We start from the raw sequence: 24,291 nt of genomic DNA on the forward strand, positions 1-24,291 counted from the left end.
TTGGAAGTGAACCCTTCAGTCCCAGTCAAGCCTTCAGATGACTGCAGCCCTGGGCTGCATCTTGACTGCAACCTATGAGATACTCTGACCCAGAACCACCCAGTGAAGCTGCTAAATTTGGGGGAAGTTTGTTATGTAGCAATAGATAATTAAAGCATAAGGAAGCATGTTTAACTGTATATAATCCAGTGTTTGACCCTGGACCCTGTTCCATGCAGTACTCATCAACACTGTAGCCCACACCCTTGTTAGAATGTTAAAAATCACTTTACAATTACACACTATCAAGTTTCTCTGAAGCTTGTTTTAAATCTTTTAGAAATAAACTTTTTTGTCTTTTTAAATTGTTCTACAATTGATACTTAAAAAAAAAACCCACTGTCATACTATTCTCTCTAGGTTTTTCAAAGATCAGATTTAACATCTTTGCTTTGCTAAAATGCCACCTTCTCCTTGTAAGAATAGTTTACTTTACTTGCATTAACCATAAATTCATGTGTGGCTTTAAAAATACATTGCAAATTTTATTACTGAAGCGCATTTTAATGTGCCTTATTTAAATTATTTTCAATCAGATTCAAATCAAGTATTAAATATTTTATCTAAAATAAAAGAATTTGAGCACTTCCTAGAAGTGATTCTTTCTCAAAAGAAAAAAATCTTTCCAGTTTAATGATATTACTATATCAGCTTTTTAGATGCTCACTTAAAAAGAAATTAATACCTCTAAATAAATAATAACATCAATGGTGCAGGCTTTGTTTTAGTATGTTCAGATCTACGGCTCATAAATATTCAAAGGACCCTGAGGTTAATCAGTATTGTCCTTGGTTGGTTTATCAGTTTTAGGTTGTCTATAATAGGCTTGCTTTCAAGTTCAGTGCAGTCAGTGTGGCAACTGCTTAATTATAGCTTTTTAGACATTTCAATTTCCTCTACTTACTTTGCGTGAAGAGAAGCCCTTTGAAGCTCAAAGACTTAGCCACCTCCCTACTTTATAAAGCAGTTTTGAGAGAGCACAGATTTTCACCAGTTTCACCACTTTATAAAGCAGTTTTGAGAGAGCACAGATTTTCACCAGTTAAGGGAAAGCAGACATTTTCTGCCATTGCATTATGAGAAGAGATGGATAGAGAGGCTGAGTGGGGAGCCTGGGCATCTTTCTCTGTTCCTGAACTACATCTCCTCAATTTGTCTTCATCATTGGCTTTGATGTGAATATCTAGACCACCAGACGTATCAAGGTTCAAATGTAAGAACCAAACACATCCCAAAGCCAAACGTAAAGAATTTTTAGTTTTACTACTTAATCTCTGATCTTGTGTTTTACATTAACTTAATCTCTGATCTTCCCAAATAGTTTGAATAATTGAGAGGACCTAAATGACAGTTAAAGGGTACAATTTCTTCATAGTTGGTTAACTTTATTGAGCTACTTTTCTTCATTTCCACAGTGAAACTAATGACAGTATAATATAATATGTATTTCTATTATTTATGGTTGTGGGCTTTAGAATTTTATGGAGTATCAGGGAAGAGGGATAAATTAGGAATTTGGGATTAACAGGTACACACTACTATATATAAAATAGATGAACAACAAGGACCTACTGTATAGCACAGGGAACATATTCAATATCTTGTAATAACCTATAATGGAAATGAATCTGAAAAAGAATATATATATGTGTGTATATATATATATATATATATATATATGACTGAATCACTTTGCTGTACACCTGAAACACTGTATATCAACCGTACTTCAATTTTTAAAAAACAGATAAATAAATAAATAAGAACTGTACGGATTCTAAGACAGCACTACTAATAGACAGCAATGAGTTAAGCACAGTGTTAGACCATTTACATATATCATCTGTCTTCATCCCCAGCACAGTCCTAGGAGATGAGACATATTTTTAGCTCTGTTTTACAAGAAGGAAACTGAGGCTCAGAGAAGTAGCTTGTATCAGAGCTTATAGTTGAAAATAGATTTGTCTTGACGTCAGAATCACAAATAACTATAGGAGCTATTATAACTTTGTTACAGTAATTTTTGCCCCTTAAATTATAAAAACATCTGTTTATAGGACATCTTTTAATTCAATTGTTACCTATAACCACAGACTCCAATATAAAGATAGAAGGTGCAGCTGGCATTAAAGATTGTATCTGCTTTCCCATTATACCTTTAAGCACATCAGGTATATCAGTTCTACAATCAACTGTGATAACTAGAGAAACAACAAATGCCCCAGAGGAAGCATTTTCTAGTGATTATATCATAGATACATAATAATATCTTTATAAGCTAAGCAGGAAAACATTCTCAGAAGCATATTGTTCAGGTCAGTGATTTTAAAAGAATTCCATAGGATGAATAGCCCCTCTGTCAGAATAAAAGTTGTGGAGCAAATTCCATTATAATTCTCTTTTCTCAGTCACTTGGAACTTTCTCAAAAAGTCTCTTTCCAAGTGAAGCTGTCCCTGGTGGCTGCCTCCCAAATGTGATTTTTTTCTTTAAGTTAAAGGAAAGTTTGTTTCTCCATCCAAGAAGGAAATAGTTATTCAACCACTTTTTTCAAAGGCTTTTAAGTATAAATACCTCAAAAGTCCCACTTTTAAATATTTAAGATTTCATGTAAAATTAGGTAGCACTCGATTATTCTTTTTGTTACGTCACATGAGAAATCAGGAAAACAATTCATCCAGAATTGTACAAAGTTCAGTAAATTGTTCCTATATTCAAATCTGGAGTAAAAGCAGGACTGGTTTTATAGAGCTACAGTTGGATTGAACTTCACTAAACATTTGACTGAAGTTTCATTCACAGTGGTTTATCTATATAACCAGTCATGGAGTCAAGATAAAGCATCACAGCTTCCTCTGTTCACATGCCATTAAGGCCTGTGACATAGCTGGCAAATCTATCCCTGTAGTATCAATATTTGCCTCTGTGCCTTTGGTAATATGCCTCTATTGAGAGGTGTTTTTTTTTTTAAGGTGATCTCAGCAGCTGCTTAGGAACTCAGATGTCAAGGTCTCCTCTGGGCCTTCAGATTGACCAAGTAAACATCTCTACCCCACCTCCCTAACCAGAGAACGCAGACGCTAGGTCTCTGCATGCAAATGAATTGCCAAGTATCGTTTCAGAAAACTTTGTAAGGTAAGCACACACATGCAGCTATTTCAAAAAGCATTTCACTTGCAAAATCTGTTGAACTGGACATTGTCAGATATTATTCAGAACAAAGTTTAAAAAATCACTTTGTAGCATGTAAAATATAAGAAGTGTAAACCAGCCAGCAAATTCATAAACAATCCAAACTCAGCAATCTCCTGATCACCTGAGCTGTTTGCTTGTGCCCGCTACCAGAACTCTAAAACTAAACCGTGCTGCCATTGTTGTAGCACTTTATAAGCAATACAGATCAAATGGGATTGTAAATTGTATATTGCTTTAAATAAACTGGTTTGGCTGCAAATTACCAAAAAAAAAAAAAAAAGTTGATTGAACAGGCTAGAAATATTTCTCTTGTGTTTAAAAAGTCTAAAGGCAATTGATCTTGGTTGGAATGGCATTCCCCAGTGGCAGGAACCACCTCCTTCCAGGTGGCTGCCTGGCTGTGTGAAGCTTCCATTCCAAGATCACTTCATGTTCAAAGATGGCAGCTAACGCTTCGGACATTGTATTTCCATTTCAGTCTGTGGGAAGAAAGCATGAAGAAGGGGCATGCATTGGCTCCTTTCTCCCAGCACTTGGACTAGAACTTACTCACATGGTCACACCTGGCTACAAGGGAAGTTAAGGAATGTAGCCTTTATTCTGGAAAGACATATGTCTAGCTAAGACTCAGGACTTCTCTTTTTGAGAAGAAGGAAAGAATGGTTATTTGAGGTAAAACTGTGATTAATGGATAAAATAAAATAATAAAGTTATAGTGATTACAGAAAATGAGGAGGAGTGGTAGGCTGAGATATTCGAATTGAATTAAGCAGGAACACAAGAATCTATGATTGTGGGCTACTTTCTTTTATCCGTTACTTTCACAAGGTCTTCTAAAGGTCTTGGAAGTCGAACATCTTGAAAGTTAAGATCTAGCTTAAAGATCTGCACATTCCAAAGCAAAGTGGATATTTGTCGATTAATGAGAAATTCAGATTGTGTAGTTAGCAATCTCAAGGTTGAGAAAATTCCACATTAAATCAAGAGTTGTCCTGGTTGCTACTCTATGGTATGTTTATGCTTAAATATTTATGATCTCTCAGAAAGATCTTATTCCTAAGAAAATATGTGTCATGTCATCCTAGCTATTTAGCACTTGGCTTTAGTGTACATTGTTCAAATATTTTAACAACCTAAAATTCTCACTTTCCCTACATTTTTCTATTTAAACAAGAGAAAAGGTACTTTGTTCAATTAAATATAAAAAATAGAGTACATACTATTTAAGAATGCAAGTGATTTCCTTAGAAAATACATAATGAGTAATTTGAATGGTCTTTAGATGGCTATGGTTAAGAGTGCAGATTCTTCCATTTACTAAAGATGTGATGTCGGGTGATCTAACTTCTCTGAGTTTCAGGTTGTTTGTTTGAAATTTGGAAGAACCTATTTCAAAGGCTTTTCATGAGGATTAATGAGCTTATGTATGTATATTTGGCATACACTAAGAAGTCAATAAAATTTAAGGATGTATTACAGACCGGTATTGTCTGTTTCAATCCAACTACTTATAATTTTATGCTCACGCTCAGCTTTTCCTTTCAAAAATTTCCAAGAAGTTGTCAGATTAAGAGTTTTCAAACTAGGCTTATGTTTTAAAATTTGTTTAGTATTTATGAAATATTATATAATTATATATAAAAGCACACATTACTATGCTCTAGTAACAAAGTAAACAGGTGGAGGTTAGAGATATATAATTATGGGGAGTGAGCGCTATCATTCCCAGAGCGACTAAAATATAAAAAGTCAAAGTCAATATGCCTTTTTCTTTTAACGTTCATTTAATTTTTTAGAATTACATGTTTATAATTTTCTCTTTGCTGAAAAGGATGTTCTCTTCAAAGATACTTTAGTAGTTAGTGCATTGAAATATATCTATGTCTACATCAATATTTACATCCACGTATTTTAAAGATTTTGCCACTTGCATGGAAATTATGTCTTTTAATAACTCATCTGTGGTCCAAGACCTACAAAAGAGCCTTGTTCAAGATATAATGAACACAGGTACCAAGACTGCTTTAGCTTCCAGTTCCTAAGCCCAAGTTGTAACCGCATTTGCTATAATGGAGCAATATATTATCTTGGAATGAACTGTGGAAGCACTTTTCTTTGTTGCACTAACATAAAATTTTAGAGAATAAATATATCACGGTGAAGAAAAGGAAAATGTGAAACATTGCATCATTTGTTTGCATTTTATATAAACATCAATATTGCTTTTTCCAAAGAAAATATGGAAGAATATTAATTCTGAAAAAAATAAGTATTGTTAGGGAGCCAAGCACATGAGATATTTGTCTTACAGTTTTATTAAATAAAAAGCTCCACTAATAAAGAATATTGTGTTACCTTTGGTTTCTATTCTGCAATTTTTTACATAGGCAAAACCTCCTCTGCTTTCCTAGAAACATGTTTCAATTAAGCACGATGAGCATATTTCAATTAAGGTTTATATTTCGTATGTAATTTCACAGATGTTAATGCCTACAACCATAAATACACTCAAGAGTCACATGGCTGTAAAAGAGGGTTCCATTCTCTGTTTCTGATAGTGCATATATGTAACCCCAAATGTGTACATAGCTAGCACTTACAATTGACAAGTATTTCTTGTTGAAGTCATGTCAACATAATGCCAAACCACTAAATGTTCTTGTCAAATTGTTGCCAGCTTTCCAGTCCAAAAATCTAAGCACTGCCTCATCTTAAAAGTCCCTTTACATAAGAATTAACATTAAAAATCCCACTCCTGGGCATATATCCGGAGAAAACTCTTAATTCGAAAAGATACATGCACCCCAATGTTCACAGCAGCACTATTTACAATAGCCAAGACACGGAAGCAACCTAAATGTCCATCAGCAGATGAATGGATAAAGATGTGGTACATATATACAATGGAATACTACTCAGCCATAAAAAAGAATAAAATAATGCTATTTGCAGCAACATGGATGGACCTAGAGATTATCACACTAAGTGAAGTCAGAGAAAGACAAATATCATACGATATCACTTATATGTAGAATCTAAAATATGATACAAGTGAACTTACTTACAAAACAGAAACAGACTCACAGACACAGAAAACAAACTATGGTTACCAAAGGGGATAGCATGGGGAGGGATAAACAAGGACCTACTGTATAGCACAGGGAACTATATTCACTACCTTGTAATAACCTATAATGAAAAAGAAGATATATATGTATAACTGAATGACTTTGCTGTATACCAGAAACTAACACAACATTGTAAATCAACTGTATTTCAGTTAAAAAAAAGAATTAACATTACAGCATCAATTTTAACCATTTTCTGGCTAATGGTTGTAGGTTGAAATGCTCCTAGAGATAACTGCAGAGAGAGGTAAAGTCAGCTCTTAATGATCCACTCTGTTGGAGGGATGCAGAGGCATAGGTCATCCCAAATGACAGACGTTGGGAAAACGACTTCAGCAGCAGGCATTGCTGTGGTCATATTTGAATATGGGCTCTAAGAATCAAATTCCAAGTTAGGGTCCTATTAATACTACTTGCCCCAGGAACTTGAAGTAGTTGCCCGATGTCCCCAAGTTTCAGGCTGATGCTCACTCAATCACCTTCTTAAGTATTTGCTTTTCAAAGGACCTACTGGGACTTCACTGCATACAAAGTCAACAGCTGAGATGTTGACAAATATATTGGGAGGAAGATGTGGGTTTTCACTTGAAAGTAGCAAATGTGTTCCACTGGGTAATTGAATAGAAATGTCAACAACACAGGAGTCTGCAAAGACTGAGCCGTCCACAGTCATAAGAGTGTGCTGGCTGGCCTGTCCACAGAAAGGCTAATCTATTAGAGCTACTGGCTTATTTTCTTTTCACTCTGAGGCAGGGGTATAGCATGATCATAACATTAGAAGCATGAAAAAGTTATGGTCTAGCAAAAGCTTTCTGGTGATTGAATGAAACCTACCATTTGATTTTAGTTTAGGATTAAAACAATGAAGTTGACAGGTTTCTTTTTTTCCAAACTGACCATTTGACTTTTGTGTATTAAAACTGCTAAACTGATTTCATCACTACTACTCTTGACCTTCCTCTGAATGGTGTCTCTTTAGTGAAGCCACCCACATGATTTTTCTCGTGCAGTCTTTTTTTTTTAGTAAAACTTTTGGAAGCAACACAACAACCTTGTTTTCTTTTATTTGGTTTCCAAATGATTGTAAACATGACATCAGTGTTTAAGGAGAACACCCTTTACAAAACTCAACGGAAATCCTTGTAGACAAAAAGATTGTGGCAAAAGAAGTATGTTTTCTCTTTTGTTCAGTAACAAGCTCAAAATTTCTTTCTCACTGGCTTAAATGTTGATTTGGTTTGCAGTCACTTTACAGATTTTAATCTTTGATATTTTTGTTTTAAGGTACCAGTGTGTAGTGGGTTGTATGTCCCCAAAAAGATATGTTCCAGTCCTAACCCCTGGAACCTGTATATGTGACTTGATCTGGAAATAGTGTCACTGCTCATGTAATTAATTTAAGGATCTCATGATGAGATCATCCTGCATTCAGTGTAGGCTCTAAATACAATGACGGCTGTCTTTATAAGAGAAAGGAGAGGGAGATTTGAGACACAGATACACAGAGGGGAAGATGGAGGCAAAGACTGACATGATGAGTCTGAAAGCCAAGGATTGCTAGTAGTCACCGGAAACTAGGAGAGAGGGATAGAACAGATTCTCCCAGAGTCTCCAGAAGAAACCTTCCCTGCCAATTTCTTGATTTCATACTTCTGGTCTCCAACTTTCTGTTGTTTAAAGTCCCCCAGTTTGTGATCATTTGTTATGGCAGCCCCAGGAAACTAGCACACAGTGTATGCCTATACAGATCTTGGTCCAGGTCTTTCTTTCCAGATGCTGTCAGAATACGTTAACAATTACAGCCACAGGAGGCAGAACAACTGATGCTTCACCACCAGCTGCTTTATCACAGAGATGAGTACCCATACAACCATTTGTTGGCATCAGTTGGTGGAAACACGTAGCCAGATAAAAAGCCAATGGTAATGAGGTGGATGGACCTAGAGTCTGTCATACAGAGTGCAGTAAGTCAGAAAGAGAAAGACAAACACCGTATGCTAACACATATATATGGAATTTAAGGGAAAAAAATGTCATGATGAACCTAAGGGTAAGACAGGAATAAAGACACAGACCTACTAGAGAATGGACTTGAGGATATGGGGAGGGAGAAGGGTAAGCTGTGACAAGGCGAGAGAGAGGCATGGGTATACATACACTACCAAACGTAAGGTAGATAGCTAGTGGGAAGCAGCCACATAGCACAGGGAGATCAGCTCGGTGCTTTGTGACCACCTAGAGGGGTGGGACAGGGAGGGTGGGAGGAAAGGAGACGCAAGAGGGAAGAGATATGGGAACATATGTATAACTGATTCACTTTGTTATAAAGCAGAAACTAACACACCATTGTAAAGCAATTATACTCCAATAAAGATGTAAAAAAAAAAGAAAAGAAAAGTCAATGGTTTCCCTGAAAATATCATTGTTGAGGACTAACGGCATGATTTCTCCTATGCCTTCGAAGTACAGATTTCCTTGACCAGGTAAGGCCAACACTAACTACTACAGTTACCAACATGACTTATGACAAACCCTTGTTCTCTGTGACAATGTAAGTCAGATGACAACATCTACCATGTCCTGAAGGCAGCACGTTGTTTGCTGAGCATAATATAATTCTTCTTTCAATTGTTCTTAACTTGCACGCTATGAAATGACTTACCGCCCCTGGAAAAGAAGAATAAAGTTGAAAGGAAGGAAAGAGAGAAAGGAAGAAAGAAAGAAGGGAGAAGAGGGAGGGAGGGGGAGAAGAAGGGAAGAATGCACAGAAAAAAGAAGAAAATCCGAGGGAGAGAAGGAGGGAAAAGGAAGAATCCTACTGATATGTGGAATGTGGAAGATACCTCATTAAGCATTAAAATCACATTGCTTTGAATATGTTGTTAAACCTCTGCTGTCTTCTTAGTTGACTGCCAAATGAATTGGCACAGTTGGCCAATGCAAGATACAGGAGCCCCAAAGACAGCATTGGGAGGGAGGCCAGCAGCCCAGCCTCTTAAGAGAAGCAGCAAGTCATCACAGACTTTAACTCAGACTCAGTCCTGGGTAGCAAGGCAGGTGGGCCCCTTCCATCAGCACATTAGGCTGAGATTTAGTGCCATCACAAAGCACTTCAACGTGCTGTTGAAATTCACGCAGTCTATATTTCTCGTTGCATAGAAGTGAACCAGTGCCAGCTACCACACTGCAAGCTTCTGGCTAATCAGAAATTGTCTTTGTAGTGGTATTTACACTAACATATTTTTCTTTTATTTTTGGATGAGGTCTTTAGTAAAACAGAGGAACTTCCTCTGCCTTTTTCCTCTTCTCCCTCTACGCCGACCGCCCCCTTCCCTCTTAATCTCATGAGTGGGGGAGGGGAAACCACAGGACAGGATATCTGGCTTTAGGCCACTATGTCCTGCAATTGAACAGTCAGCAGATGAGTCGAATGATGGTATTTAAGAACAAACAAAAGGAAAATATAAATCCTTTAGGCAGCAGATATGTGTAATTTACTCTAGTTTTCTGTTTCAACTTTTGCAAGAATGCAAGATCTTAGACAATAGCAAGTCAGAAATAGACCAGCACTAAATTTCCCTCAATTAGGGTCATAACAAAAACACTATTTATAAATATATGGTGCAACTTGATAGGATGAAAAGAACCGTGGATCCAATTTGCGATCTTCATCTACAACGTCCCAAGAGTAGTGAAAACCCTCTTCCTTGTAGAGTGAGCCATCTGAAACATTTTCAGCAAAATGTTCGGAATCCCTGGGTTCCCCAGAATGACTAGATTTGCAGCTATTAACTTGGGCTTCAGGCTCCCCCTCTTCATTCTCCAACAGCCCCAATATTTATGCCTGCAAAAATGTCATTTAATGGCGCACCAGCGTTGGTGAAAACTGTAGGTATCTAAGGAAAATTAAATATTTGACATAACACCGTCAGTTATAGTGCCTCTGGTTTGTAAGCATTTGTATTCCATTCTGAGCAAATCTGCAAGATTAAAACCCCCCAAACCCAGATTTGATCCTTTGAGTCCCCATAAATAACCTTTGGCTTTTGTCAACCGTGAAATGCTTAGGTGTGGCCCAGCCTACTCTCTGCCCTCACCTGCCACTGCTCCTTTCCTTACAGCCTTCTAGATGGAATAATTCAAGTCACACATAGGCACCCGGCTTTCCTACTTTCCTCTTTGACTAACTGTTTGGCCTGGGCTTCTTCTCTCTCCCTGCCCCATATTTAGTCTCTTTACATTATATTTTAGAGTTATTTGTACATTGGGTCTGCTCCTAATCAACTGTAAGCTCTTTAGGGGAAGGGGCTTACTCACTTTTGTTCCCTTCTCTCCCCCTTAGCGGCACCTAGCACGCTGCTTTGCACATAGCAGACACGCCACAGTTATTTTTTGACTGCATACACAAGCAAATAAATGATGAGTAGATTAAAAGTCAGAAGATGAACATTAAATAATTGAAATAATGATTTGGGAAAGCAAAAGCAGAGAAAAGTAAATTTGAATCATAAGTAGTTAGTACTTCGTGAGAAAAATACTTGTCCTGTGAATCATTCTACATCTTTATCCTGCGTTAAAATTTAAACTGGAGTGTTCCCACTTAAAATGTCTGTGTACATTACATGTTCCAAGGGAAGTCAAATTCATAATCAAGAGTGTATTGTATTCATAAAAGGATATTTTATTATATCAGTATTAATGTCATTTTATGCTGTCTCTTGGAGAAATGTACATTTTAAGGCTAAGACTATACCACAAAAGAAATTCTATCCTACGAGACTTCCCTGGTGGTCCAGTGGGTAAGACTCTGCTCTCCCAATGCAGGGGGCCCAGGTTCAATCCCTGGTCGGGGAACTAGATCCCGCACGTATGCCACAACTAAGAGTCCACATGCCATAGCTAAAGATCTGGCAGGCTGCCACAAAGATCCCATGTGCCACAACTAAGACCCGGCACAGCCAAAAATAAATAAATAAATTTAAAAAAAAAAATAAAGAAATTCTACCCTAAAGTTCTGATGCCAAGCCACTAAAAATTCAGTTGTCTATACTGTGAAGCGATCCAAACACCTCAATGAATTTTTTTTCCTTGTACTACATGGTTGCTCATCTGAACAAAGAAGAATGCTTACACATTATAATGGAAAGATTTATTGGAAAAGGGAAGTACAGAAGAAAGTGTAAAATAGTATAGAGTCCTTGGTAAATAACTGAATCAAAAGGAAGAGTGATCTGCCTTTCTACTAGATGTCTTTTCAGGGAGTATGGGAGCCCTTGCATGCTTTCCCAAATAATGTGGTAAAACATGATGTTAACTTTTGATTTTTATTTGCTTATTAACAACAAAGGCTTTGGGTATCATGACTCTCAGTACCAAGAAGGAAGAGAGAGAAATTGAGTACGAGACAAAAAGAGATCCAGCTTAAAAAGGCACTGAAAGCACTTTCATCACCTCCCAGAGTTTCTCTCCCTGATTCTAAACTCTGCATCCACAAACCACTTCAAGTTTCAGGAAGGGAGAGAAGGTGAGAAAGATGAAATGCTGGGGGAGAGGACAGGAAAATGGGAAGAAAGCGGGATGAGGATGAAGTGGGGATATTCAAGAGTGGTTAGAATCACACAGAAACGGGGAATGAAATAAAAGCTGCTGTGATCACCAGAGACGAACAAGATAAACGGAAGATTTGTGTATCATGTATGACAGACTATGTCTACTACTTCTGCAGCCATAATCTAGTGGATGCCACGTACAGCACAGTTCTAAGCATTTTACATATATTAAATCATTTAACCTCATGACAGACCTACAGGGTGAAAAGCACAGAAAGCCTGACCTAAACTATCTCAAACAAAACAGGGAATATATTGGGTCGTACAAATGAACGGTCCTTCAGGCAAGGCTTTATCCAGGGCTCAAAAAATGTGTCCCTCTCTCCATTTCTTTGCTCTACTGCCACTACATTGACCCCAACCCCTGGCAGGCTGCTCCTTCCTAATACCCCAAAAGCTGCCTACAGCTGTAAGTTTAGGTGCATATTTCTTGCTCAGCCCTGGGTGGGGGCAATACAGTTCGAACAAAAGTCCCATAATTTGTTGCCCTGATTCGCCAGATTTGGTCTCGTGATTATCCCGTGAACCAAACCCAGTTCTGAGGAATGTGCTGATTGTTTTAAGCCAAGTATAGATTAACCCTGAAAGCTGGGTGCACCCAATTCCACCCAAACTAGATTGATGAGAAATTCATGGAACCATTAGAAAGGGGGCAAGAAAGGAATATTCATAAAGATAGACTCCAAAGATGGTAAAAATGGACATGAAAATAAATAAGTAGCTATTCAAAAAAGCAAAGACTCAGAATCTAAAATATTTTTATGATTCAATTTTTGTTAAAAGTATACATGGGGCTTCCCTGGTGGCGCAGTGGTTAGGAGTCCGCCTGCCGATGCAAGGGACACAGGTTCGTGCCCCAGTCCGGGAAGATCCCACATGCCGCAGAGCAGCTGGGCCCGTGAGCCATGACTGCTGAGCCTGCGCGTCCGGAGCCTGTGCTCCGCAACAGGAGAGGCCACAACAGTGAGAGGCCCGCGTACCGCAAAAAAAAAAAAGTATACATGTATTTTAACATATGTATATATGCTGTGCTTGTATCTATCTATACTGAATTGCAAGCAAGAGAAACCATCCCAGGCTAATTTAGGGAGAAAGGGGGAATCTTTAAAAAGGGTTTTGACTGGTTCAGAATCTCCAGGAAGTTGGTTGTCTCGGGTCAGACTGCTGAGAAGTGGACCCTGGAAGATTCTTATGCTGGTGATTTATTCAGTGATGCCAGGAGATGCCCACTGGGAGTTGGGGAAGCAGGACAGGGAAGGGGGGAAAGCCCAGCAAAGGTGCAGTCTCAAGCAAAGGTCCCCAGAGTAGCTATAGCCTGATCCCACAGAGAAACTCTGTAGTGGAAGTTACACCTCAGTATGGCCCCAACCCAAGGCCTAGGGCTGGGTTTTCCAACTGTGCACCTCTAAGTCACTGGATAAGGGCTGTTCCAGGAAGGCAAATTCCCAGGACTTCTGGCTTTCCACGCATTCTGGCAAAAGCTAATTCCAGGAGCTGCAGGACAGCCCTTGAGAAAAAGATGTAGGTGCTGCTTTTTGGAAGTGAAAGAGCCTCAAGATGCTGGGGAGGAGAAGCACACAAAACAGTAAAAAGGGATCCAGTGAGATCTGGGCAAAGCACAAACAGAATGCACTCCTTTGGCAGAACCAGCTTTGAGCTACGCAGCCAGTTACAATGCTGCAGACCACACCGTGCAGCTGCCCTGGGAAATCGTGAATGCTGCTGGTGCCCTGCCATTAACCCACTGCTGCTTCCAACTGCTGACTGCAGCCACTGCCCCCGTCCTCATCAGCATGGATTCCTTGTGGTTCCTGCTCTTTGAGTTCCTAACTTCTAAAGTCTAGGGGGCTAAGTGATGGAGGCTAGAATGTGTGTTTATACCTCTGCTGCAAGAGACACCAGAAAAGGGAATAGCTGGCATTTTTACCTTCTATATTGAGAGGCAAGATGTGCCCCACTAAGTATTAAGTGGGAGTTCCCAAAGCACAGGGAGAGGATGCTCACCTTGTGTGGCCAAAAAGAGTAAGAGGTGTTCTCTACACATAGACTCACAAAAGCATAAAACATTTAGAATTAACAAGACACTATTAACAGACATTACCTCTAGAGAATGAAATTAGAACATTTTATATCTTTCTGCAGTATTTGAGAATTTTATAAGGGGCTTGTTTTTTTTTTTTTTTAATTTTAAAGAAGTGGTTTGCTTCTTAAAAGATCTGTCCCTTTATTAAGAACGGCTGGGCTTCCCTGGTGGCGCAGTGGTTGAGAGCCCGCCTGCCAATGCAGGGGACAGGGGTTCAAGCCCTGGTCCGGGAGGATCCCACATGCCACGGAGCAACTAAACCCGTGCGCCACAACTACTGAGCCTGCGCTCTAGAGCCCGTGAGCCGCAACTACTGAGTTACATTTACTGAAGCCCGCATGCCTGGAGCCCGTGCTCCGCAGCGGGAGAGGCCACTGCAGTGAGAGGCTCACACAACGCAAAGAAGAGTAGCCCCCACTCGCTGTAGCTAGAGAAAGCCCGCGAGCAGCAACGAAGACCCAACTCAGCCAAAAGTAAATAAATAAAATAAATAAATTTATATAAAAAAAAGAATGGCTTTTAGGAGGCCAGAATGTTTTAATTAAATTATGTACTTTCTCCTTTCAGATTTGGTGGCAACCAATCATTTTTTTTTTCATTCATTTATTGAAGATTTACTGAATCTTATGCAAGGCCATGGGACATAAAGGTAAAAGACACAGCCTCTGCTCTCAATGAGGGAATGAACGGCTGTGACAAGGAGTGGGAATGACATGTCTTTGAATATTTGGGCTTTATTCTGTTTTATTTTCTCAAATATCAGCCAGACTTTAGCTTCAGATAATGTGTCTCAACTACGCAGCTTTAACTAGCTTTTTTTTTTTAATTTTTAAAATTTATTTTTGGCTGCATTGGGTCTTTGTTGCTGCACACGGGCTTTCTCTAGTTGCGGTGAGCAGGGGCTACTCTTCTTTGCAGTGCACGAGCTTCTCATTGCGGTGGCTTCTCTTGTTGCAGAGCACGGGCTCTAGGCGCATGGGCTTCAGTAGTTGCGGCGCGTGGGCTCAGTTGCTCTGCAGCATGTGGCATCTTCCCGGACCAGGGCTCAAACCCATGTTCCCTGCATTGGCAAGTGGATTCTTAACCACGGAGCCAACAGGGAGGGCCTTAGCTAGCTTTACTTATTTTTTTCCCTATAAAATGGAATTGGGGACTGTAAGTTGTATGTTGTCTTCATGATGATTTCCAATCTAAATGCTGTTGGTATATTTGAAAGGAGTTGCTATGGAAGTATTTACACTCTCGAACTTCATTTTTTAAAGATTTCATAAGAATTAGGTAACATCACCTTACATTTTGTGTTGGATTGCAAAAGACTTATTGCTATCCAGATGTATTCCTTTAGCTGATGGTAATATAAGCATTCTCAAAGCTCCTATTTCTAAGCCTGGGATTTAACACAGAACCATAGGTAATAAAGATGTATAAAATCTAGCATCTGAATTATTCTGTCTTCCTGACATCTCGTTTTGATTTATGAAACGTTTATGATATGGTCAAGCCAAGTGGTAGCTTGAAGGGAGGTGCTTTATTCTACCACTCACTCTCAGGTCCCCAAAGCCAGCTTAGGCAGGCAGCTTGCCATGTGAATGCAGCAGCAGTACCCAGCCCCTTCCTGTAATCAGCTTACCTCCCCTAAGTCTCTCCTCTCTAGAAACTCTGAAACTCCATTGCTTTCAAAAGTCATCCTGGTTGACAATGGTCCAGTTGGTTGACATAAAATAATACACGACTTTTATAGGTTGCTAAAACTATATGATTTGGAATTAACTTATTATAAAAACCACACTTGAAATCCATCCTTACAGTCTGAAATATTACATGTAAATTCAGTTGACTAAAGCAATGGTTTCCAATCTGTACTCTGTGGAACCCTAGGGTTCCATGAAGGTGCCTTGAGGCAATGAAAGCCAGAGGCTGAGAGTGAGGCCGAGGGGTTAGAGCTTCAGACCTCTGCTTCCCTGCCCAAGATCAATGCATTTTCTCTCTTAATTTTCTACATATTCGGCTTCCATGTAAAGGTTTATTTGGAAAAAAGGTTTCTACTAATTTTTTTAAGCGACTTTAAATTTAAGATGTGCATTCTCTTCCACTCAGAAATGTAACTTTTAAAAACTACCCTGCAGAAAAAATCGCACACATGCTCAAAGATGTATATATCAAGAACTCTGTTACCACTGCTTTGTAATAGCCGTACATTGGGAACAATCTAACATTTTTCAATAGGGGAATAGATAATCAAGCTATGATATAACCATACTATAGAAAAACACTGTACAGCTGATAAAAATGAATGGAAAGATCTTCAAGACATGTTAAGTTTTTTAAAAGCAAGTTTCAGTACAATGTGCTTAGTATGGTCCAATTTATGTAAAAATAAAGCTGTATACTTGCCTATATATTTAAGCAAATGCTTAGAACAAAGGACTAGAAGGTTATAGTATGTCAATTTTTTCCAGTGATTATCTCTGGGAGGAGAATATGTAGCGTTGGTAGGCTGGTAAAGAAAGATTGTCACACTTTCATATTTTCCTCCAAATTTTTCTGAATTGTTTGAATGTTCTACACTTAGATTTTATTCCAGTATAGCTTGTGAACATTAATAAAGGAAATATTTTTTACAGAGCTTGAAACCAACTGGGTGAGATCATCATGGTGCTAATGAAACCACGAATATCTGCCTTTTTCCTACATAGGCAAGTTAGCGCCACATACAGAATATCTCCATTTGGCAAAGACTGCACCTACTAACCCCAGACCAGCTTTCACAACCACATATGCCATTGTCACAGTCAGATCAGGTGAGAGAGTGTGACTGGTTTATTGCCCTCAGCTTACAGCATGTACCTTATTGACAGGTTTGTGGCTTTGTCCTTTGTTCTTTGTTTTAAACCATACCGTACCATTTATCCATTTACAGTACACAACTCTAGTATATTCACAGAGTTGTGACACCATCACCACAATCGATTTTAGAATATCTTTATAACCCCCAAAAGACACCCCTTACCCATTAGCAATCATTCCTTATCCCCCTCCCCATCCTCTGTAAACCACAGGTCTATTTTCTGTCTCTATAGATTACCTATTCTGGAAGTTTCATATAAATGAAATCATAAAACATGCGACCGTTAGAGTCTGGCTTCTTTCAGTTAACATAATGTTGTCAAGGGTCATCCATGCTGTAGCATGTGTCAGTATGTCATTCCTTTTTATTGCTGAGTAATATTCCCTTATGTGAATATACCACATTTTGTTTATTCAGTCACCAATGATGAACATTTGTGTTGTTCCCACTTTTTGGTTATTGTGAATAATGCTGCTCTCCACCTTCACGCATAAGTTTTTGTATGGACCTATGCTTTCATTTCCCTTGGTAATACATCTAGGAGTGGAATTGCTGCGTCATATGATAATTCTACTTTTAACATTTTGAGGAACAATCAGACTTTTCCAAAGAGGGTGTACCTATTTACATTCCCACTAGCATATCCTTGCCCAAACTCGTTTTACCTGTCTTTTTGATCAGGGTCTTCCTAGTAAGGGAGAAGTAGTTCCCATATGTTCTTGTGTATTTGAGAATGACCACATGTATTAATTAGGTTTCTGCTACAATAGCATTTCATAATAAAAACAACCTCAAACTTCAGTGGTTTTAACCACAGGCATCTATTTCTCCCTCATGAGTTCACACGTTGCCCGTGGCTCTATTGGGCTTGGCTGGGCATTGGTTCTGATCCATTTCATGAGTCCTTATCGTAGGACCAGCGAGTGCTCTTCTCATAAGGGAGCTGAGAATCTCAAACAGCAAACAGAAATACCTCATGGCCTAAAACTGGAACATGTCACTTCTGCTCTCAAACCACTGTTGAAAAAATTCATGTCACCAAACCCAGCTTCAGTGGAGCTGATAAGTAAACTTGGTTTCCAATGGCAAAGGGTATGAATGTATAATTTTATTAAGTATAGAGGTAAAATGTTGGGAACAATAATCCAATCTACCTTACCACTCAACTCTCTATCTCCAGTTCTCTCCCCTTTCTTGTTTTCTAACATGGCTTAGCCATTGTGTGTTATATGTTGCTGTCACTCAAAATTTAGTATGTCTCAAATCTCAGAAACCCTTTTCATTCCCCCAAAGAACTCCTCCTCCCAACCTCTCCATCTAGGCAACAACACCCAAATTTGGAATTACTGGAAGCTCAAATAATTAAGAATTAGAGTGCCCTCGTCTCATCAGGCTTTCTTCTCTTTTATATCAAACGCTGCTAGCTTCTACCCAATATTTCATTTTCTCTTCTTTCTTAAAAAAAAAAAAAACTGATTTTATTCAGAGTAGCAATGTGCCTTTTTCACAGCCTCCCTCATTTTGTAGCTGAGGTTGATCCTGGGACGAAAATCTGCTGTGGATTTCTGGAAACCTTTGGTTTCGTTGTCATTTTCTCCTTATTGCTGTTGTCTAGGACATGGATGTGAGACTAGAGGTGGAGTGGCAAAATTTTAGCCATGAGGGTGACCATAGATGAAAGCCACATGCTAAGAATCGGGGTGCAGAATGGAAGAAGGAACATGGAACACTGATAACCATCACAGAGTTCCGCCTCGCCTGGCCTGCCCACTTCTGGAATGTTTGTTATGTCATTCTCTTGTTGATCAAGCATCAGTGTCTCTACATGGACTACCAAATAATTTAGAAATTTTTAAAGTGGTAAGATTTCCAAAATTCTCTCTAAACTTCTAATCTTTCATGTCATGCTTATTCCTTGTTCTTTCGGCCAACCACCCACCCAATTTCCATTTTTTGTCCTTCTCAGGCTTGCTTGTGCCCCACCTACCTGGAGGTCCATGCTGGTGGCTTAAGTCATCCAAGTTCCCTTGCTTGTTGGCTTCTTGTTGAGTTTGGCCACGGGAAGCACTGACATAAGAAAGCAGAGCAGAAGGAGAAAGAGGTCAGGGTATTTCTTCCCGTCTATTCGCTGCTTTGGTGCCTCTTCTCTGGCAGGGGTCACGGGCCTCTGCGACCTCAGCTCCCACCAAATAGCCCTTCCCCCAGGGCTCCAATGTTCAGTAGGGTCTTAATGTTTTTTCCTTTGCTTGCTTTGCTTAACCCTTCAGTCCTAGGGTGGTAATGGCTCCCCAATATTGCTAGTGTCTGGGGGCCTCAACATTCCTTGTTCGTTCCTATAACTCTGCCCAATCTCTATATGTGGTCCTTCCAGTCCAGTGCCTTCCCAAGAACCATCTGCAGTGAATTGTTTCCAGCTGGCCTCTGACTAATGCAGTAAAACCTCTCTTGGTATAAGTGCTTCAGTTTGCATTTCAGCAATATTTTCCATAATCTTCCCTTTGCTTGAAATCCCTTTCCTCCCATCTCTATCTAGCTGTCCTTCCAGGCCCTCTCCAACACCACTGCTCCCATGTAGCCTCCCTTAATTCCCATACCATGGAAATCTCTTCTTTCCTTGAACTCACTCAGCACATACTTGAAAGTGATTATCTTTTTTTCTGCTTTAAATTATAGTGATTTTTGTACGTGTAACTCTGGCCAGTTTGTAAATTCTTTGAAGTCTGAACCTACACCTAGGTCTGATTGTTTTTGTTTTTCTCTCTCTCCTTAATGTTCCTCCTTGAACTCTGCCTCCCTCCCCCCAAAGCACCTGAAACAAAGCTTGGTACCAAATGGGTGTTCTATCATTCATTTTTATTACTATTTATTACTACTTATTACTATTATAATAGATACTAGTTACTAATTTATGACAATGTACACTTTACAAAAAATTATGGACATGATGGCACAGACTATAATTTCCCTTAGGTGGTAATGCAGTTGTTACATTTAAAATGCACAATAATCATTCACCTATGATACATATACGACAGGGAATTTTATTTTTATTTAAAAGTTTTCTGATGATAAATCTGGTTTTCTCCCAATACTTTTCTTGGGTATCAAAGACAAAAATCATGTATGGGCAAATATTCATTGGTAATTGAGGTTTTTTAACATTATGAGTTGGAATTGGAGTTACAGAGTTATCTTCTAATCCAGTCTTTTAAAGCTGTGTCCTGGGAAGTGCCAGAGAATCTTTCCAGGAGTGGGGTTATACTGAGAAGGCTTCAGTAGGCTTTCACTTGAAGAAGGATTCTGGTCTTCAAAAGGAGTGAAAACAATTTCTCTAATCTCACCTCCTACTCCAAATATTCCCACAATGTACTTTGTTTAGTCGCTAAGTCTCTGCGTATAAACATCTCCATAACTCGGAGTTCACTGACTGTGCATTAAGATAATACAGTGTGGATTCAAACAACCCTAAATTTGGAAAGATCTAGCTTATATTTGGCTGAAATCTGATGACCCATCCTTCTTCTGCTTGAAGCAATAAAGAATATATCTAAAGTTACTTCCTCAAAATGGCAGTACTTTACAAGGGTGATCATCTTACCACAAGTCTTTCTTTAGGCTAAAAAACCCATTTCCTTCAAATGGTCTTTGTATGACTTATTTGGAATACCTACCTGGGTCACATGTTATTAGTCAAAATCGCTCTTAAAACACAATGCCTAGAACTAAATATAATTTTCCTGATGTACACTGACAAGGGCAAAACATAGTGATATTATTATCTTCTCTATCCTGAGTATTTAAAAGCCAGTTTTAGGAACTCTCGGTTTCTGAACTGGCATGTAAGGAGCTTATAAGTTGCTATTCTGTCCTAACAAGTAAAAAGCTGAACAAACTAAGAAAAAATTATTCTTAGATGCATAAGAGCAGTAAGATCACATGGCAATCACTACCTCAAAAACTGGAGACAGGTGAATATAGAGAATGACAACTTCCCAGAGCAGAAACCTCTGCAGAACCAGTACTGGGGTAAGAAAATCTGAAATGTAGTTGATGAAGTGCTAAAAGAATAAGACAAGAAAAGGAAATTAAAGTATACAGATTGGGAAGGAAAAAAATAAAACTGTTTTTGTTCATAGATGATGTGATTATGCAGAAAATCCAAAACAACTGACAAAAAAACTCCAGGAACTAATAAGTGACTAGGGCAAGGTTGTGAAAACAAGGTTAATATATAAAAGTCATCTCTTTGTTATATACCAGCAGTGAACAAGTGGAATTTGAAGTTAAAGTCATTTTACCGTTCATATTAGCACTCCCCAAAATGAAATACTTTGGTATAAATCTAATGAAATATGTACAAAATCTACATAAGGAAAGCTACAAAACTCTTATGAAAGATATGAAAGAACTAAATAAATGGAGAGATAGTCCATGTTCATGATTAGGAAGACTCAATATAGTCAAGATGTTAGTTCTTTGTAACTTGATCTATAGATTCAGCACAATCCCTATCAAAATCTCAGCAAGTTATTTTGTGGACTTCAACAAGCTGATCCTGAAGTTTATATGGAGAGTCAAAAGATGTAGAGTAGTCAGCTCAGTATTGAAGGAGGACTCAAAGTCAGAGGACCGACACTATTCTACTTCAAGATTACTGTGAAGTTACAGTTATGAAGACAGTATGGTATTCACAAAAGAAAAGACAAGTAGATCAATGGAACAGAATAGGGAGCACAGAAATAGATCCACACAAATATAGTCAACTGATCTTTGACAAAGGAGCAAAGAAAATAAAATGGATCTAAAAAACAAAACAAAACAAAACAAACAAAAACAGACTTACAGATACAGAGAACAGATGGGTGGTTGCCAGAAGAGAGGAGGTGGGGGATGCAAAATAGCTGAAGGGGTTTAAGAAGTACAAACCTTCACTTATAAAATAAATAAGCCATCAGGATGTAATATACAGCATACGGAATATGGTCAGTAATATTATAATAACTTTGTATGGGGACAGATGTTTACTAGAGTTATCGTGGTGATCATTTCATAATGTATGCAAGTGTCAAATGACTGTGTAGTATGCCTGAAACTGATATAATATTGTACGTCAGCTATATTTCAATTAAAAAAAAGAAGTACAACGGAGCAAAGACAGTTCTTTCCAATAAATGGTGTTGGAACAATTGGACATCCAAATGGAGAAACCTCTCAGTTGAGTCAGTCCCCTTTAAAGAGCTTTCCCAGAAGTACTTCTGAAGACTTCTGCTTATATTTCATTGAGCACCACAATCTAGAAGGGAGGCTGGGAAATGTAGTTTCATGGTTGGGCATGTTGCCATACTCAACACTGTAAGTGTTCTTTTACAAATTAGAAGGGCAGAATGAACATTAGGTGGGAAACTAGCAATATCTGTTTCTTAGTCTGATATGTAATCCAAGGAATTGTTTTTAAATCACTTTTTCCACCCTATACTGGTATGGCTGATTTTTCCTCCTTTTGAAACTAATTCCCCTCATGAATACTTCATATTCATCATCTCAAATTATAGTATGGGTTGTTGAGACCTTTTTCAATCTTAAATTTGGGCATCAATAGAGTTAGCTATCCCTTCTGCCTTTAAGATATCTGAAAATCTGTAAATTATGCCAGGATGCTGATAGAAAAGACTACCTTGGAAGTTGATGTCAGCACAAAGGAATACACAACATCCAAGCCATATTTCTTCATCTTTTCACAAGGATGTCATAAAGATTTTTATCAAGTGCTTACTTAATTCCAGGTATTCTATTTTAATATATATATATACAGTAGAATACAGTGAAGCCATTAGAAGTGGTCTTGTAGAACATTCATTGACATGGAAAAAAATTCTTGATATATTATTTACATAAAAAATAGGTTATGAAACAGAATGTGCAACATGAACCTATAGTAGTTCATTTAAAGTCTAGAAGGATTCAAATGTTACAGGGTTATCTATGAGTTGTGGGATAACTGGCAATTTGTTTTCTTTGCTTTTCTGTCACCTCCATTTTCTAATATAATAAATATAACTGATCCAAAAAAGAACTAGATCCTTCTAGAAGCATTGTAGAAAATGGATTTTTTTAATGTAAGACTGACCGTCAGTAGACCAGAAAAAAAGACATTGGAGTTGTCCAAATGAGAAATGGAGAAAGTTCTAGCTAGGGTAGAGACAGTGGAAGTACAGAGTAGACAGATTGAAGGAACATTTAGAAGGCAGAACTGGAGGGACTTGGTGATCGTTTAATGTGCAAAGAGGAGGGTTTAAAGTGAGTCCCAGCTAACAGTGATTTCTAGCTAAGAAAATCACTCATTTAAAGTTATTAATTGGTAAATAAAAAAGAAATTAGCTTTAGGGGAAAAATCATGGGCCAGTTTCTATGGTTATATAACAAACCACCTCAAAATTTAGTGGTTTAAGAATAAAAACATTTATTTGATACTAATAAAATGCAATTGGGGCAGTGCTCAGCAGGGGTCTCTCCTTTCTGAACAGCTTCACATTAGTTTGGGGTGGCTTAGAGGCAGGGGTTGGGGGGGGCCTAGAATTATCTGAATGTGTGACCTCTCCCCATGTCTCTCCAGTATGGTGGCTTCAGGAATTTCAAGGTACTGAGAAGAGACAGAGATAGAGGTAGAGACAGAGATGGAGTGGGGGTGGAGAGAGGGAAAGAGGAAAGGATGGAAAGCAACACAGATGATGTGTTTCCATGCTGGACATTACTTCACTGTCAGCCCAAAAAGATACAGCAGGTGGGTGGCTTGGTAGGTGTAGTGCAAACACTTAGGACATACAGAGAAACTGTATGAGTAATTGTGTTTTTGAAGCAATCCATGGAATGAAGGAAGGGAAGTTTACCTGACCTGATCCCTCTTGTATCAGTTTTCTATTGCTGCACAACAGATTACCACAAACTTAATGACTTAACAGACCACTAAAATACCCACATACTAGCTCACAGTTTTGTAGGTCAGAAGGCAGGTATAGCTGGGTTATCTGCTTGGGGGCATCACAAGGATGGAATCAAGGTGTTGGCCTGGCTGAGTTCTTAGTGGAGGCTCTGGGGAAGGTTCACTTCCAAGCTCATTCTTGTTGGCAGAATTCAGCTCCTGGTGGTTTTACAAAGGAGGTCCCTGTTTCCTGGCTGGCTGTTAGCCTGAGGCTGCCTTCAGCTCTTAGAGGCTCCCCACATCCCTTGCCATGTGTCCTCTCTATCTTTGAACAGACAATGGACAGTCAAATCATTCTTGAGCTCCAAATCTCTAACTTCCTCCCCTAAAGTCAACTAGAGAACATGCTCTGCTTTAAAAGCACACATATGATGAGGTCATGCTCATCAGGATAATTTCCTTATCTTAAGGT

Source organism: Leucopleurus acutus, assembly GCF_964270905.1.
Source record: "Leucopleurus acutus genome assembly, chromosome: 11".
Classification (NCBI taxonomy): Eukaryota; Metazoa; Chordata; class Mammalia; order Artiodactyla; family Delphinidae; genus Leucopleurus; species Leucopleurus acutus.